Source organism: Mauremys reevesii, linkage group 16 (genome assembly GCF_016161935.1).
Source record: "Mauremys reevesii isolate NIE-2019 linkage group 16, ASM1616193v1, whole genome shotgun sequence".
Lineage (NCBI taxonomy): Eukaryota > Metazoa > Chordata > Testudines > Geoemydidae > Mauremys > Mauremys reevesii.
The window spans coordinates 26708019-26727013 of NC_052638.1; the positions used below are offsets into that span (position 1 = coordinate 26708019).

The 18995-nt window shown below is 44.7% G+C and overlaps 1 long non-coding RNA gene across 1 annotated transcript in view; it reads left to right on the plus strand.

The window, feature by feature from the left end:
* Positions 1-2364: 2364 nt before the first annotated feature.
* Positions 2365-18995, plus strand: part of LOC120384216 — a 51191-nt gene continuing 34560 nt past the window's right edge. Inside the window, exon 1 of the long non-coding RNA XR_005588679.1 lies at positions 2365-2457. This is a non-coding gene — a long non-coding RNA (uncharacterized LOC120384216). The remainder of the gene's footprint in view (positions 2458-18995) is intronic.

Sequence of the window (18995 nt, forward strand, 5' to 3'; positions counted from 1 at the left end):
TCTCCCCTTCCATGTGCATGCTAGGATCTAGGGGAGCCCTAGGTTACTGCAGGGGTCTGAGCCCCTCTCCCTGCCCTCTATGTTTGGAATCTGGGATGTAGGACCTGAAGGTAAGGCAAATGGAAACATTTGAAAACCCCATAAAATATATATCAGAGGGGTAGCGGTGTTAGTCTGGATCTGTAAAAAGTGACAGAGTCCTGTGGCACCTTCTAGACTAACAGACGTATTGGAGCATAAGCTTTCGTGGGTGAATACCCACTTCATCAGATGCATGTAATGGAAATATCCAGAGGCAGGTATAAATATGTAGGCAAGAATCAGTCTAGACAAAGACTGTGAATGGCTAGCCAACTACAAAAGCAGTTTCTCCTCCCTTGGCGTTCACACCTCAACTGCTAGAAGAGGGCCTCATCCTCCCTGATTGAACTAACCTTGTTATCTCGAGACTGATTCTTGCCTGCATATTTATACCTGCCTCTGGATATTTCCGCTACATGCAGCTGACAAAGTGGGTATTCACCCATGAAAGCTTATGCTCCAATACGTCTGTTAGTCTAGAAGGTGCCACAGGACTCTGTCATAAAATATATAGTTAAGACAGATCATCACCCATATGTGGAGTGGTGGAGCTGGCCAGTGTGTGTGTGAAGGAGGAGTGGACTGGGTGGACTTGGGACATGGCTGGGGAAGCCTATGTGGAGCAGAGGCAGGAGTCTCAACTGGGGGTGGATAGGAATTTGAAGGGCCCAGCTCAGTGTGCAGCTTGGGCAACATAACCAAGGTAGTGTGAAGTCCTCATATAAGCTGTTGCCTGTGAAATGTGTACCCAGCAGCACAGGGCAGGAGCAACTTGTTACATGTTAATGGCTTCTACAGTGCCAACTAATGGCTTAATGGGACGAGAAGGGGAGGGAGAGGTGGAAATGTTGGTGTGGGAACTATATGTTGTGGGGAGTGGTGGGCAGGAGGTGGAGAAGGAGAGAGAAACACCAGTCTTTTCTCAGACACTTAAAGTTACTGTAATAACCATGTAATAAAACTGTCAAAATTTTGGGGATATGCAGTGTTGTAGCCATGTTGGTCCCATGATATTAGAGAGACAAAGTGGGTGAGGTAATATCTTTTATTGGACAAACTTCTGGGACACAGACCATAGATGAAATTTCTCTCCTCAGCCCTGTTAGCAATGACACATTGCAAACATTTCAAAGCACAACCATTATCCCATTCACTATAACAAAATGTACTGGAAAGGCGAGGAACACTGAGGAAATACATAACAACTGTGTGGTCTAGTGGAAAGGCCAGTGGACTGGGACTGTTCCTAGCTCTGCCACTGGCTAGCTGGGTGGCCTTGGGCTAACCACTTCACCTTTCTGTGCCTCAGTTTCCCTAATCTGTAAAATGGGGATAGTAATGTAAACTTTGAGATCTAATGATGAAAAGCACCATTTAAAAGCTAGGGCTACCTACCTGCATTAGCATACCAACTGCAAACCTAGGTGAGAACTATAAGTGCTTTTTTAACAACAAACATTTTTTTAATAGAGAAAACCTAGGAAATTAGATGGCAAATAACTTAGTTAACACCGAGTTAAGGTTGCCCAGTGGTAGCTTGTGCCTTTTTTAGAATGCTGAAGTCAGCAAAACTCAAACTTCTGAAAACAAGAAAATACAAAGTTAAGATAAATGCCCACATTTAACTTTGCCCTTGTGGAGCAATGCCCATAACACACATACTCCCACTCAGCACCCATCCATTACAATGAAGAGGCAATCTGCACTTGCCCTGTGCTCAAACTCTGTGTTTGTTCCCATGACAGAATCCACACTTGTGAAGTGATTGTTAAATTTTACACCCTTTTGCAATCCCCTTCGCTCATGAACACAGGATACCATCTAACCCTGTACTTCCCCCTATCCATCATTACATCCTCAGACTGCTCTCATATCCCACCTCACTAGTGACATTACCTACGGCAAGGAGCCCCGAGTGCTCTGCTACTGACATAACCTGTACAGTTGTGCTGAAATGATGCAGATTGGAGCCTCAGGTACACATGCACCTCTTTCCTCATATCACAATTACAGCTATTCCAAGCTGCTTCAACATTCAGTACAGCTGCACATCTAACATTCAATACAGCTACACTTAACGCACTGAGTGCATGCAGATAATTCCCAGCAGCTGTTGCCTGTTGCAAGGGGGCCAGTGTTAAGGTTGGGTGGGTCTTTACCTTAACTCTGTACTTCCTGGTTTTCAGAAGAGTGAGTTTACCTGAACTCAGCTTTCTGGAAAAACTTGAGCTATCACTGGGCAACCTTAATGCTGTGTTAACAAAGCTAGTGGCCATTTAATATGACATGTTTAATAGTGCACTGCAATGCTATGGAACAGTTTAAAACAGGAAGCCATGAAGAATACTATAACCAGTTGAAACTGTAAGGAAGAAGGTAATTATCTGAGCTGGAATTTGGAGTGGTAGGTTAAGAAAAGTGCCATTGAATCTTTTCTGATGATAAGCAGTTAGGATGTCAGAAAGGCAGCACTTGCAGCACTAGTGTTTCCTTGTAGCACCCTGGTGCTATGGTTTGGCAGTGATTCAGCAGGAAGGGGCTACCTACTGAATGCATACACTGCTTTCTGCAGGCAGCACCCACCTGTTTGTCTTCTCTGGAGGTTTCCCATCTAAATAGTGACTCACCCTAATCTTCTTATGAGACTGGGGGTATGTCTACACTACCTGCTGGATCAGTGGGTAGTGATTGATCTATTGTGTCTTGTCTAGATGTGATACATTGATCCCTGAATGCATTCCCTGTCAACTCTGGAACTCCACCAGGGTGAGAGGCAGAAGTAGAGTTGATGGGGGAGCCCCAGATCCCTAGGTGGCCCCCTCAAGGATTGAACTCACAATCCTGGGTTTAGCAGGCCAATGCTCAAAGCTCTGAGCTGTCCCTCCCCCCTGCACAGCTTATCATCTTCATCTATCTTCACCTAGCCAAGGATAAATTGTCACCCCATGAGAAAGTAGCAAAATGGAAGATAAATTCCTTGCCCTGCTTGGGGTTGGCTGGTATCCCTGTGTTTGTACATAAGAGGCCAGATCGATTGGTATATCGGTGCCACTCCTCTGAGGTCAATGGAACTCTGCTGATTTGCACTAGCTGAGAACCTGGACCAGCAGTGTTCGTTTGGGGCCATTGTTATGTATAAATACTCAGAGGTGAACTTAGCAATTCAAACCTAGATTTTTATTTATTTATTAATTTTTGTACAACAGATCTGGAAGTTGTCTTCTGGGTCATCTAGTCCAGTGATTCTCAACCAGGGGTTCAGGGCCTCCTGGGGGGCCGCAAGCAAGTTTCAGGGGATCCACCAAGCAGGACCAGTGTTTAGACTCACTGGGGCCCAGGGCAGAAAGCTTAAGCCCTGCTGTGCAGGGCCGAAGCCTGGGGCCCTGAGCCCTCCTGCCCGGAGCTGAAGCAGAAGTATGAGCAACTTAGCTTTGCGTGGGCCCCTGTGGCAGGGGGCCCCAGGCAATTCCCTGCTTTCTACTCGCTCACTCCAGCCCTGGCTTTTATATGCAGAAAATAGTTGTGGCACAGGTGGGCCATAGAGGGTTTTATAGCACGTTGGGCGGGGAGGGCTCAAAAAGAAAAAGAACCCCTGGTCTAGTCCATCCCCTAGTACAGTAGTTCAGGGTTGCCCTTCACACTAATCTCCTATTTCACAGATTGGGCTTTTAGGTGCACTTAAATTCTTGATAGTATTTGATTGGGCTTAAAACAAAAAGGAAAAGAGAGAGAAGTGAGTATCTTATTCCAAATGTTACGGACTCTGTCCAGGTATATGTGTGTGTAGGGAGATGTACTGGGGAGGTACACTTTTGTTCTGGAAGGAACTGGAATCTGGACAGCCAGTAGGCACTCACTTTATGGTGGTGTAGCCTGATATTTTTTGAGAACTGTTGGTAAGGAAGAATTCCACTGCAGAAATTGATATTGCCCATTCTTCCAGTAGGTGTCGCCTGGACAACAGTTATAAGGAGGATTTTAGTAAAAGGCAGAGGGGAGGATTCCCAGCATTAGACAGTATAGTCGGTGTTGCTCTAGGTTAGCCACAGGGAAGTCAGATAATACAACTGTGTATGTAATGTAAATAATACAAATGTATGCAAACTAAAAACACAGTTTAAAGCAAAAATACCAAGGGCTAGAGTATTGTGATGATGATGATGTGATCCTTTTTTTTGTTTGTTTGTTCCCCCCACCACACCCCCAAGTTTGAACCTCATCCCCAGAGATGCTGATCACTTGCATCTCTCATAGTCTTGTCAGTCTCTCTCTCTCTCTGGCTCAGATATTTTATCTGCCTTTAAATGTAAATATAGATTGAAAGCTCGTTGGAGAAGAGACTGTCTTATGCTACATCTTTGTACAGCTCCAACACAACTGGGCCCCAGTCCTGGCTGTGGTCTCGAAGCACTACTGCCGTACTAACACTATGAATGCTTTGTGATAGAGATGCAGGTAAACTCATGTTTGTTTCTAAATATGTATTTAGAAGAGTGCTAAATGCATGTAATTTTTGCCTTTGACAATCTGACTCAACTACCAAGGTATGGTTTGTAAGTTAATCAAATTTTACCAACCCTGACATAGCAGTAAGAACACACACATACCAATAATGCTTCATGGTCCTGATCCTCCAATTGGATCCACTTGAATGGGCCTTTACATCTGTCTGGAGTGCATTTGACTTCCACATAGTTTTTGTGCATGCATAAGGGTTCATTTGAGCAGGACTGAGGTCTGTATTTGTTGGTAGGAAACATATCAGTTAACTAGTAGAAAGTATGTATGTTATGCCTTGTTTTGCCTACTAATGAATGGAGCTGCATTTTAACTAGGGTGACCAGATGTCCTGTTTTTAAAGGGACAGTTCCATTTTTTGGGACTTTTTCTTATATAGGCACCTATTATCCCCATCCCCTATCCTGTTTTTTCACAGTTGCTAACTGGTCACCCTAATTTTAACCCAACTTTAGCGTTAAGTACCATTCATTTTTTCATTGTACACCTGAATTTCTTTTTCTTTAAGCAAATATTTTATGAAATAATAAAGAATTAATTTATGACCATATATTTTTACCTAGACCTTTCCTTTTAATTGGCTTTAATGTAATTTGCAGACTGTGGCTAATTTAATCTGAACCTTGAAATGCTATGTTTATATACCTGTAGAAAATAATGCTGTAGGTAAATCATTAGTTTGTTATGGCATTCTAACATCATTTTTTGGCAAAAAGGTAAAAACATGAATGTCATGAGGTATCCTAACTTAAATTAAGTATAAAGATAAACTGTTATCTTATTAAGGCATTTAAAATTATTCAGAGTGTTTTAGAAAATATTGAAAATATTTTTTAGAAGTTTTATGATTTTTTCCCCGATGTTTTAAAATCTCTTATCCTGTGCATAGGTTTTGATATTTAGACACAGTGTCCTGCGAAGATTTACACATGTTCTGTGAATAAAGAGCATTTCAATCTCCAAGGTAGAGCTGGTTGAAAAATTGAAACATTTCCTATTTACTTGGAAAAATTGTTATGAAAAAGTCAATAATTTTTCATTATGAACAAACTTTTTGTAAAAATTCAGGATTTGCATTTAATATATATTTTTTGTAACAAACATTGAAATTGGGAACCTTCCTACTAGCTCCACTGCAAGCCTGTGAATCTGGTATCTTTAATGAGCACTAAAAAATAAATGCTACCAGGAGAGCCACATGGTCGGAGGAAATGCCAGGCACAGTGAAAACCAAAGCATATTGAATAACACCTATCTCCTTGTAGTTAGAATTGCAGGTGTAAATCCTGCACAGCACAGAAATGTGTTATTTCTCTGAATATTTACTTGATTATTTATGGGATCCACTGAGGGTGAAATCCATCCTACTGTGAAGGTCTGGTGCAAAGCGCTCTGCACCAGTTCAGCTCCGGGTAGGCAGTGTATGAGGAGAAAGGGAATGCACTGCCTTAGCTGCTGTGCCTCTGCATCTCTTAAGATATGCTTAAGAAAAGGTTCTTGCACTGGTGCCATGCAAGCTAGTAAAGGTGGCCATGCTAGGGCAGGCTGATGGAAGAGGCCCCACATCCACTGGCCTCTGTGCACTGCAGAAGTGATAAGGAGGAGCTGTGGTCACTATTCTGATCTATAGGAGCATTTTACATTGGGAGGGAAATTGTTTGCTAGGTGCTAGTGGAAGAGAGGAAGCACTGGATTGGGAACAGTTGTTTCTCATGGAACAAGTGCTTCTCAGATACTGCAGGTTTTTCTCTGTTTCAGTCTAGCCTTACAAAAGTCCCAAGAGGCTGTCTTTTTCTGGCAGCTTGTCGCCAAGCCTTGCTTTGGAGAAAGGGAGGACCTCCAAAGGGGCTGTGTCTTAACTAGCAGCTTGCTTACAAGCTTCACTTTTTTTTTTGGTTTGGGGACAAGAAGGAACTTGTTTACAGCCTGGCTAGAGGCTAAATTTCCTGCCCTTAGAGCAGTGGTGGGCAGCCTGAGGCCTGCGGGCTGCACCCCATCAGGGTAATCCACTGGCGGGCCGCCAGACAATTTATTTACATTTGCACGGCTGCCTGCAGCTCCCAGTGGCCACGGTTCGCCATTCCCAGCCAATGGGAGCTGTGGGAAGCGGCGGCCAGCATGTCCCTGCAGCCCGTGCCTCTTCCTGCAGACCGCAGGTTGCCCACCACTGCCTTAGCGGAAGGAAGGAATCCCAAAGATTCTCTGTTATAGCCTGGGACATTGAAAGAAGGGAAGTGATTCTTTTGGGAGGGCCACAGAAGGGTTTTGGGGATGCAAATGTAAACCAAGTCCTGAGTTCCCAGGTGCAGGTTGGGCTGTCAGGAGCTGTCCTGAAGTAGTGATGCATGAGCACCTGAGGATGCGCTCCCTAGATTCTGAAGGAGTCGGCCTTCTGCAGTGGCAGCTGCCCGCCTTCTGAGGTAGATACAAGCACCATCTTATAAGAGAGATGCACATGCACTGTTCTAATGTGGAGACTTCCCTTTATGATTTTCTTCCCCTGAATCTAAGATAAGTAATTTACACTGGAAGTGTATTGTTCTTTGGGCATGGACTATTTAATTTGCATAGTGATGCCAAGGCTCTTAAAAATAGGAGTCCAATGTTAGGCTCCCAAGTCCATGTTTAGGATTCTAAATAAGTGCTCTGATTTTTTCAAAAGTGCTGAGTACCCACTGGCTTCTTTGGGAGGTGCTGGATGCTCAGTACACTTGAAAAAATCAGACCATTTATTTAGGACTCTAGCTGTGGGCTTCTGCTTTGGAAGATCCTGGCATTAATCTATGTCAACACATATGTTGTTGTTTTTTTCCTGTTCTCAGTAAAATAGTTAGAAACTTTTCTCAAATGGTGTTTGAAAAGAATGGAGACTAAATGTCATGCTTTAAAAAAAAAGACATGTAAATGTTAATTTAGCTTCACATTTTAGAAAAGAATGAATGTCTAAGCTGGAGTGCAATCTTTGCATAACTAGAATCTGAAGTACTGTACACCCTGAAATACAGGAAACATTTATTCCCACATGCCATCCAGTTTACATATGCCTTAGCATGACTTCCTGTTCTTAAAGAATGCTGGTTATCTCTGAATTCAAGGGAAAACACTTTATCAGGGTTGAGAGTCTTGTATCCCTCATGCATCCATTTGTGTGTGCCATATTGAAAGGATATAGTGCTAGTGCTCATTGTCATTTATAAGGTGAAGTATGACTGTACCTCTGTGTTTAAGGAGGAGCAGAGCATTTAGGGGTTCCTATTTTTTCATAATTCATGTATTGATTTATTATGTTAGGATAGTATTTTTTCCCCATGGCTTCCCATCTTGTCAAATCATCACTCACAATGCGTGTTCACAAGATCTGAAGAGGTATTTGTTGGATTTTGCCTATGTTTTAGCAAAGGTGAGGGAGAGGTTCACACAACTACAAAGTGATTAGTATTTTTGATGATTAATCTATTTGTACAATTACAGTATCAGGAGGTTATCCTGAAGCTGATCAATTTGGTTTCAAAAAGCAGTAAACATTATGGTGCTACATGTAATATTTGGAATGAGCCACAGATTTCCTGCCCTGACTAGCTTATGCTCTAAAGCAGGGGCGGGCAAACTTTTTGGCCTGAGGGCCGCATCGGGTTTCGTAAATTGTATGGAGGGCCGGTTAGGGGAGGGGGTCATGGCCCAGCCCCCACCTCCTATCTACCAACCCCCCCCCCCCGGCCAGGACTCCTGCCCCATCCAACTGCCCCATTCCCTGATGGTCCCTCTGGGACCCCTGCCCCATCCACACACACCTGCTCCCTGTCCCCGGACGGCCCCCCCCCCCCCCCCGCCCATCCCCTCCTCTCATTCCTGACCCTCCCGGGACCCCTGCCCCATCCACACCCCTTCTCCCTGTCCCCGACTGCCCCAGAACCCCTGCCCCTCACTGCCCCCTGCCACCCCACCCAACCCCCTCCTTCCTGACTACCCCCGGGACCCCTGCCCCATCCACCCACCCCCTCCCCCCCCCCCCCTGCCCCAGAACCTCCCTGCCCCTCACTGCCCCCTCCAACCCCTCCTTCAACCCCCTCCTTCCTGCCTACCCCAACCCCCCCCCCCCCCCCACCCCCCCCCAACCACCACCCCGACTCTCCTGCCCACCCACCACCCCTGCCTCCTTACCGTGCTGCCTGGAGCACCAGTGGCTGGCAGTGTTACAGCCGCGCCACCCGGCTGGAGCGGGGACAACCCCTGCTCCCTGCCTCTCAGCACGCAGCCTGGGGCTCTGCAGCTGCACTGCCAGGTCACAGCCGCGCCACCCGGCAGTGGAGCGGCAGAGCCACCACCGCCAGGCTGGCTCAGAGGGTGGAGGAGGGCCGGGCGGGCGCTGGCGGCTGCCTCGGCTAGGCTCAGGGCAGCAGTCGGGCGGTCCTGGGCAGTGGAGGATGTGGCCTGCCCACCCTGTGATCAATTTGGTTTCAAAAAGCAGTAAACATTATGGTGCTACATGTAATATTTGGAATGAGCCACAGATTTCCTGCCCTGACTAGCTTATGCTCTAAAGTCTTCATCCAAAGCCCATTCAACTCAATGGGTGTCTTTCTGATGACGTAATGGGCTTTGAATCAGGCTCTAAAGGTGTAAGAATACAGTGCAGACAATACAGAGTGATACCAGCTAGGCAGATAGGGTGGACTATGATGTTTGGAGCAGGAATGGTTTCGGTTGTATGTTGGAAGAGAGAGAGAACATTTGGACATGTTAATTGGGATGCTGATCCCATGGGGTGGCATGAAAGAGAGTATAATGGTGGCAGTGGGCAAAAGAAATCAAGGGAGTAACTGAATGAAGCTTGGGCATAGTAAAGAGGACATGAGGGGAAGTAGGAGGAGATGAAGGCAGGGAAGGGAATTATGGAGAGTTTTGAAGGTGATGAGTAGACACTTGGACTTTATTTGGAAGAAGTTAGGAGGCCAGTTCAGCACCGTCAGGGTGCTGGGGGGTGAAGAGCAGCTCTGAGGCAGCGTTTCTGGAGAGACTGGAGATGAGAGAGGGAGAGGCCACAGCTCAGAGGTTGCAGTAGTGATGTTGCAGAAAACAACAAGAGTCATTAAAAAAGTTTGGATTTTTCTAAAGACATGCATTCACAGCACATTTCATAAAATGTGGAAGGGATGAGTTTTGAATTTTCTGCCATTTTTGTTGTACTATTCCCTCCCTCCAAATGGGCAGGAATTTGCGGGGGGAAGCATGTGAACCCCAGAGTTCAGCAGCAGACATTTGCTCCTCAGACTGGCGGAGACATGCATGTGCTAAAAGGTGATATGTACACTCTTTTAAAAAAAAAATGTGAAAAAGCATAGCTAGCATATTTCGGGGTAGGGTGGAATGTTTGCTCAATTAACTAGTCAAAACAAGACTTCTTTGTATTTCTCACAGCTCTGCTAAGGGAACTCATTTTTATTAGAATCAAGTTCTTGGTTAATAGCCTCATTACTCAGCATGTATCCTCTTCAGGAGCTTTAGTAGCATTAGCTGATCCTGCTCACTGCGATGAGGTAGGTAGGTCTGCATTATCCTGACCTGACAAGGTGAGGAAACCTGAGGCAGAGGTTCAAATGACGTGGGAGTTAGCATCAGCCAAGATTAGAACTCATGAATTCCTGGTTCCGAGTCATGTTCCCGGGGCACTAGACCACATCTATCTATTGCTGTAATAAGAGTAAATGAGAGAGCTCAGAAAAAAGTAGTCAAGGTGGGGTGGTTTTGAGAGCAATGACAGCACTGAATTATGGTGCTACATGTAATATTTGGAATGTGCCACAGATTTCCTGCCCTGACTAGCTTATGCTCTAAAGAAATAATATCTGTTAAAGAAGCTGCCTATTCTCACTGTGTGATAACGTTAAAACAAGGAGTAAAGATAAACACAGGAGATGGGAGGGGATTAGCTGAGGCAAAAGGAAACATTGAGAGTGACTGGAGGGAGAACCAGCACAGGTGGACCAGGCACCAACAGGAAAGATGTTTAAGAAAGGATTAGATGGTGCTAGAAGGAAGCAATTATCGAAATATCCAGCATGATGGAAGAGCTGGGACGGAAGGACTAAAAGGGTAACTTCTGGCCCCAGGAGGGTGTTTATCTTGATTCCTTTTATAAGACTGAGAGTTATAATGGCAGCTGGTTTAGTTACAAAGCTGCAGCAGATCTGAATGTTCTTGCCATTATTCTGGGTACCTTTCTAGACAGATGGAAGTGGAAATGTGACTTCCCTTGCACTGGTCATGCATTGCCAGCCAGTAGCCGATGGTTATTTTATGATAAATGACAAAGGAGGTAAGAGCTATTCATTTCCTTGCCCCTTCTGTCCACTTCTGAGACTGAACTGGTGAGATTGTACCCCAGGATTACAGCAGGGGAGCCCCCTCCATTATTGCTACTGTCTCAGTTAACCATGTGGCTACACTAGGAAAAAATGGGTCCTTCTTCCAGCAATGCTGTGGCTACCCTGATGCGAAGTGTTTGTAGAGGTGAAGGTGTTTACTACCATGTCATGAAAATTGTGCTCTGACTAGGTTTTCATAAATTATAAAGCCAGAAGGTACCATTGTGATCATCTAGTCTGATCTTCTGCATAACCGAGGCCTCTTATAGGACTTCCCTGAGCTAATTCCTATTTGAACTAGAGCATATATTTTAGAAAAACATCCAGTTTTGATTTTAAAATTTCTAATTATGAAGACTCCTCCACAACCAATTGTTCCAAGAGATAATTCCCCTCACTTAAAAACGTGCACCTTATTTGTAGTCTAAATTTGTCTAACTTTGGCTTCCAGCCACTGGTTTTTGTTGTTATATCTTTGTCGACTTGATTGAAGATCCTTCTATTATCAAATTTCTGTTCCTCCTGTAGGTGTTTTAAGAGTGACTTGATCAGTCTATAACTTTGTCTTTGCTAAACTAAACAGATTTAGCTTCTTGAGCCTTTCACTGTAAGGGATGTTTTTCCAATCCTTTAATTGTTCTCACGGCTCTTCTCTGATTTGTCAACATCCTGCATGAATTGTGGACAGCAGAACTGGACACACTATTCGAGTCGTGGTCACAGTAGTGTCAAATATAGAGATAATAATATCATCACTCTACTCCTACTCAATATTTCCCTGTTTATATACCCAAGGATTGCACTGGCCCTTTTGGGCCAGCATGTCACTGGGAGCTCATACTGAGCTGATTGTCCACACTGATTCCAAAGTCTTTTTCCAGAGTCGTTGCTTTCCAGGTCCCCCATCCTGTAAGTATGGCCAACATTCTTTGTTTCTAAATATATGACTACATTTGTCCATGTTAGAACACACATTGTTTGCATGCATGTTTGCTTACTCAGTGATCCAGGTTGTGCTGTATTGATCACCTGTCCTCTTCATTCTTTATCACTTCCCGCAATTGTTGAGTCATCTGCAGACTTTATCAGTCATGATTTTATGGGTTTTTTTGCATGTCAGTGATAAAAATAGCATGGGGCCAAAAACTGATCCACGAGGGACCACACAAGAAACACACCCACCTGATGATTCCCTGCTCACGGTTACATTTTGGGACCTCTGTTAGGATGGCTGAGACTTGTCTATGCTGGTGCTTGCAGTGTTACGGTATTGCTGGAACAGGGGTTACAAATGTCTCCAATGAATACAAGGTTGGAAAGATCAATTTCTCTGCCTGCTTCTCTTTCCTCTGGAGAACTTCTTACCTGTTACCTTTTACATTAATAAATGCATTGCTTATTCCATGGCTTTTTACTAGGGATGGCACCTGGACCAAAACTGGATCGAAACCCCACTTAATCTTGGGGAAAGCTGGGATTGGGATCTGGATCTGGTCCCTGAAGCTCTGGCTCATATGTTATCTACAACTGTTCAAATGTGCCCAGGCCCATGAAACCCATCTAGCTTGTTTGAGTGCCTGCCCCAGCTTGGTCTGACATAATCACTTCTGCTTGATGATTAGGATAGGCCTGATTAGCTGTTTGGCTTTTTCACCGCTGATTGCTGAATGCTGATCACAGACTAGTGTGTTTCTGAGGTGCAGGCTGTGTGCAGGTGGGTCTTTAACGGGCATGCAAAGTATGGGCTGGGCCAGAAGAGACAATCGACCTGCCCTTTCTAAGCACAATGAGCTTGTTGCTCGTAGCATGAATGTTCTGAAGAATTGGGGCCCTTTGGGTATAGAGGGCCTGAGTGACACTGGGTTATGTTTCTCTTCAGTAAAAATAGTCTTTCGATGCTAACAAAATACATTTACAGACACCACTTTCATCCAGAGATCGGTCCAAGTCACAAAATTCAGATCAAGTTATGAAGTTTGAGGGGTGTCTGATTCTGGAGTTTTGGTTTCATCCATTAGAGAGAGAGGGAGCAGCCATTAAATTAAGGGTTGGGGTCAGGGTTGGGTTGGGGTCAGGAAGACCGTAGAGCAGTGGTTCCGAACCCACGGGCTGCATGCGTCCCAATTAGCACACAGCTGCAGCCTGGGGCGGTGGGGTTCAGGGACAGGGCTGCCATGTGGCGGGGTCCAGGGTCGGAGCCGTTGCCCACCCCCACGTGGCAGGGTCCGGGGTCCCTGCTGCCCAGCCCTGCCACTGGGGTTCTGCTCCTGGCCCCACTCTGTGGAGGGGTCTTTGGGCTGAGGGCACCGCATATAGCGGGGTGTGTGTGTGTGTGTGGAGGGGTGCTGTGGTTCTCAACCTGTGGCCCAGGTAACACACTGTGGGCTGCATATGTGGACCACAATGATTAATAGGTTGAGAACTGCTGCCTTAGAGGAAGGATGGTTGCAGCGGTTAGGGTGCTAGCCTGGGAGTTGGGAGACTGGGTTCCCCTCCCTCCCACAGACATCCTGTGTGACCTTGGGCAAGTCACTTAATCTCTCTGTGCCTCAGCATCCCATCTGTAAAGGAAGGCTAATGGTACTTCCCTCCCTCACTACATTAAAGGTTAAGATGCTCAGATGCTACTGTGATGAGGGCCATGTAAGTACGCAAGGGCTTAGCTACATGGCAAATTACTGCACAGCAAGCCAAGGTGTGAATCCACAGCACACCCACTTGCTGCTCAGTAACGTCCTGTGTGGCTGCTGCTACAGTGCACTGGAAGTCCTGGGGTGCAGTTTCGCACACACTGCTTTGTCATAGCATGCCAAGCTGCACACTGGGACTTTCACCCTGCTGTAGCAGTATCCACACAAGACGTTACCGTGTGGCAAGCTGGCATGATGAATATTCCCACCTTGGTTTTCTGTGCAGTAACTTCTTGTGCAGATGAGCACTTAGAGGGAGAGACCCTGTCAACCCTCCTTTGAAGTTCTGCATTGTCTGGATCTGAAGTTTGTGGCTCATCCTGCTTCTATAGGACAAAGTGCTGCCGGTCATAAAGTGCCTTCAGCTTCTGCCCTGTGCAACTACACTGCAGTCTCTGTAGACCCCACATAGATGTGTACTCAGTGGGGCTGCACAAGATGAGAGTGATAGGGCAACCTGCTCCCTGCCTCTCCTCCCCCGAAAACAGCAATTTTTTAGCACGGTTCATCAAACAGCTTTAGCTAGCGTGGAACTGGAGCCAGGGCTGCATTCCAGATTTATCTTGATCTGAAATTGTTACCAATGCCATTTGAAGCTATGAGGCTGAGGGCCATTGGTGGCTGCTGACTGACATGGTGATAATCTTGTTGCTGTGGTTACTACACATTAATAAAGAAACCAAGATATTTCTCGGTGTCACTTTTGACTACAAAGAGCCTAATGAGGTACAGTGCTGTTTGATGAAGCAGTGACTGGCTTGGGATAGGCAGAGCCCCCTGCTTGGCTTGTTTTTCATCAGCAATGTGGCTTTTGACTTTACATCAGTGAAAACATGGGCGCCTCTGCCAATAGCCAGGGAACAAAATGTGAGGCATCTGCTGTGGGAGCATTGGAGCTTTGGGTTAACCCTGTGTTTCACCTTCACGCAGCATGGAAAGAGGGTTGAATAAAATAGAAGGGCTTGTTTAAGAGGGCATGTAAGGGGGAAATGCCCTGGCAAAGAAGGTGGGAGAAAGAACAGATTCCCTTGCAAAAATGTGTGTCATTTGTACCCCTCTCTGCTCTCCCTTCTCCTTCCTTGTGTTGCCTTTCTTGTTCCAGTTAATGAGTTTGCACCTTGCAATAGCGAGATGCCCCTGGAATTCCACCTCCCACTCATGCTGATCTTGTGCAATCTGGCTGGCTGTCAAGAGAGCTGAGGGTCAGGAAAGAGCCAGCAAACTCTACCTTGCCTAGGAACCTGTGCCGGATAAGGTGCAAGAGGGGCCAGTGTGTTTTTTACAATATTCTGAAGCCAGAACCACTGTAGTGAAGAAATTGTGTAAGTGACTTAGGCTGGTAGGGATAGAGGGGTTGTCACTTTGTTTAGCATAGCAAAACTCCTAAAACCAGTCTTACTACCTATTCTTAGCAGATACCAGTGGGAACCAAGATGACCTTACCAGTATGTCCTATAGTGAAGCAGTAAGGAAGCTGCATCAGAGGTTATCTGCTATTGTGCCAAAAAAGGCGCCGGTGCTTTTAATTTCCTATGACTGACTCCCATCTGGGAGCACCAGGTTTATTTGGCCCTGATAGCGACTCCATAGTTAAGGTAATAAGTTGCTTTCCACGCCAGACCTGATTCTGAGCACTTGCTAACTATGCCATGTTCAGTCTTCCACTGGGCTTGTGCTGGATGAGGCCGTCTTCTGGAAGTTTAGTGGGAACTGGAAAAGGAGAAACTGGAATGAGAACGTGAGAAAAGGAGTCTGAAAAATCATGTCCTTGGCTGAAAGCTTTTTATTTTATTTTTTAAATATCAGAGAGCTGCTTTTGAGACATGACCTCCAGTTCTGGTTTATTCCGGGGAACGCAATGAGGAGTGAGGTCTCAACATGTTTAGAGAGTTTGGAGGGAGGGGCTAATTTCAGAGCTAGTCACTTAGAACTTTTGATTTGTAACAAAGACAACCTTCTGAGCACTCCCAGGGCATCGCTTAGAGTATGGTATTTCCAGAGACACCCACAAGCCTTTCCCAGAACTATAGGGAGCAGCTGGAGCTGGGACACCTGTAGAGTTTATAATCTCCATAGATCCAGGTATTCAGTCAGGTACCTAACCACCAGACATGCAGAGTTACTGACAAAGCTTCCATATACTACTTGCCCAAATAGCCCCTCTTTTCCGGCTTTGTGTTGGACTTCCAGGGAAATACTTCCTGCTACTCCTCAGCACTGTATGTGGATATGAGCCTATTTGACTTACAAATGGGTCAGTGTATTTACTGATTTTTATATCAAGAGTGAACGTACATGAGTTGACTCTCTTCTTAGGGTTATGAAGTGGTTCCCCCCCACCCCAAGAAATTTAATCGAGAACTTTCACTATACAAGGTAGAGTTTTATATTTTTAATTAATTGCTATATCATGTTATGCTGGAAGGTGTTATGGCTGCCATCACCAGGGTCTTTTGATCTATATAGATCAGTCACAGACTTCATTAAATCTAATGGGTATGCTAAGCTCCTTTCCTTTAGGCTAAATGGAAGGAGCAATTAAATGTCCTTTTACACAGCGATAGCTGGAAATAATAGGAAACCACTGCCCAAGGCAATGTGCTTCAGGGCCAATAAAACGTTAAGCTGTGTGGGCTGAGGCTTTTCCCTGGACTGATTGTAAAACACAGGGGCTAAAGGATTGACTGCAGCAGTGCGGTCTGTGTGTGAGAGAGGCAGAAAGCTGCAGACAGTGAAAGAAGCAATCATAAGCATGGCCCTGAGAGAGAAGAGAGAGACTGAGCAATTTAGGGCACAGGATTTGCTGGAGAGGCAGGCTCGGAAATTATAAAATGGGAAACTGCCTGCTGTTTGTTTCTACTGTGTTCAGAGAAACAGGACTTTTTGTACATTCTTCATAAATAAACAAGATTGCACCAAAGAAATACCTGACTCATTAATCAATTTCTCCTCCTAATGGAAACAACCCAAAAAGACTGAAAACTGGCACACGCTCAAGCCAAAAAGGACAACGATAACTTTCAGATTAAAATAAGTTTTGCAAATAAAAATCTTTGAAATGAAAAACATCCCACAAATAAACCTTTGGTAAGATAAACAATTAGAATATTGCACTTTGTTTTTTCAGAAAAAAAGTCTTAATATCTGGAAATATTCTGTTAAGGTTCTAACATAAGATTTAACTGTGTCCTCCCTCAAGGGTTGTCATGTGTGAAGGGTTCCCTGGGTTGTCCCTTTTTTGAGGTAGCTGTTCTGGGAAATCTGTAGGGATGCTCAGTACACACTGTCAGCTGTCTAGTTTTATGGGCTCAGGATCATTCTAGATGTCCCAATTTTTTGTACCTCAGAAGTGGCAACCCTCTTTCTCTCACCACCACCTGCTGTGTGTGTGTGTGTACGTACACGTCTTATTCTTCACTTAAAAATGAGAGATTTCTACAAACCCTATTAGTTGTAACATGAGAAATATGTAAGCTTTTCCCATAAAAATGGTTTTGTTTATATAAATATAATCTAATGTTTTAAAACACAGATGATATAGCATTGAAGTTGTACGTAGGTAACAACTTTCTCTGAGTGTTTTAATTTCAAGGACCAATTTTAATACTCCAAAAGCACTGAAAAGAATTTGCTTTAATTGTGAGCATTTGGTGGTTACTGCTCATGTTGCTTGCAAGACGTTCTATTGTTTCTTGTATTTGAAAAAACCTTTTAGACTAATTTGTATTGAAAAATCATCACTTGTTTAGTGCATCTTGGTTTCTTTCTGCTTTTTGCATTCCTTTTGATGCTGCCCTGGCTACCTTTACAAACAGCAGTTACTCTGTTTTCAAACACAAAGAACAATAGTACCTCATGCTCAGTGAAGGACACTATACCAAATATTGATCTCTGACTTGAATGCCAGAAAAGCCCAGCAGGAGGTACATAAGATATTTCTGAAAAACTATAGCTTATCACCTGCAGGCCTGGAGATTGCTGTCTATTATTACAAAGATTTGTGTTGGGGGGTTTGCTTGAAGGCTCAAATGACCTCCAGCCTTGAGATATTGTGCCTCTTCTAAGGCAAGAAAAAAATGCGGTTTGACCCTTGTGCCCGGCAATGAGCTCATTTCCTATATCTCCAACCTAAGTTTACAGAGGTGCATAAAAAATATGCCACCCACGGTGATGCAGCGTGATCAAAATTCCCAGGGTAATGGTGAGTATCAATGGATAAGCTGTTTTTAGCATAAAGATGTAGTGGGCCAAATTCTGTTCTCATTGCAATTTAAGAATAGCATTGGCACCAGCAATAACTTTATTAACTTAGGTGGGGTTGCAGAATATGACACTTAATGTGCTTTGCTACATGTTTGGATTCACTTAGAAAACCCCACTGTATTCTTTGTACTATGCTCTATTTTAGGCTAATTATTTTTAATAAACAACCTTGTAAACAATACTTAAAGCCCCTCCACCTCCCTCCATCAGAGACGCTAACGTTGTAGAAACGGAGTCAGAGTCATCCCTGGGGGCACAGACAGGGTTTCACAGGAGTCCTTTCTGTAGAAGCTGCTTGGGAGAAGTGTTGAGTTTTCTGGCTAGCGGAGCTCCTGGATAGCCTGGCCCTATCCCCTCCTGGACCTGCCCCTGGCTCCAGGCCCTTGGTATGGAGGGGGATTGTAGGTGGTTTGCATTGCATTGCTGTGTCCCCTTCCTGGCAGATTTACCACCACTGAACCTGCAGCCTCAAGTGGAATGAATCTGGCCCAACGCTTTTGAATAAAAATACTGGAAAAGTTTAAATATGGACCCAAAGTTCAGGGGCACTTGGATCCAAGTTGTTATAAAAGGTCATCTGTAAAAGGGTAGGTCTGGATCCAAACATGCGTCTGCTGCAGGAATATTTGGTTCCAGGTGTTTTGGGGAAAACACAGAAGATACTTTCAGTGTAATTTAAGGTAACATAATGCTTGCATGACTTGAGTCTTCTTATGTGAATGGAATAGGTACCCAGAGGACAATGCAATAGCAATGGAATAATTCAGCACAAGTGTGGACCGAGGGCTAAACTAGCCTGTTACATATAATAAGTCTAACTCCCTGTATAGTCCTTGAAGCAGGCATTTGTAAGATCTTGCAGAAACTGTTGTGGGAATTCATAGAAGCCATGCAGCACCTCTGAGAGGTGTTTGGGTTTTTTAGCAGCATTTCGGTGGATGAATATTTAGAACCAATTTCAGCCTCCAAATTTGAAATCGTTAATATATTTTGAACATGTTACTTTTAATGAAACAATTCCCGATCCCTGCTAGCCACAGAGGATGGCTATGCCTGCTCTTGGCCATTTCATACCAGA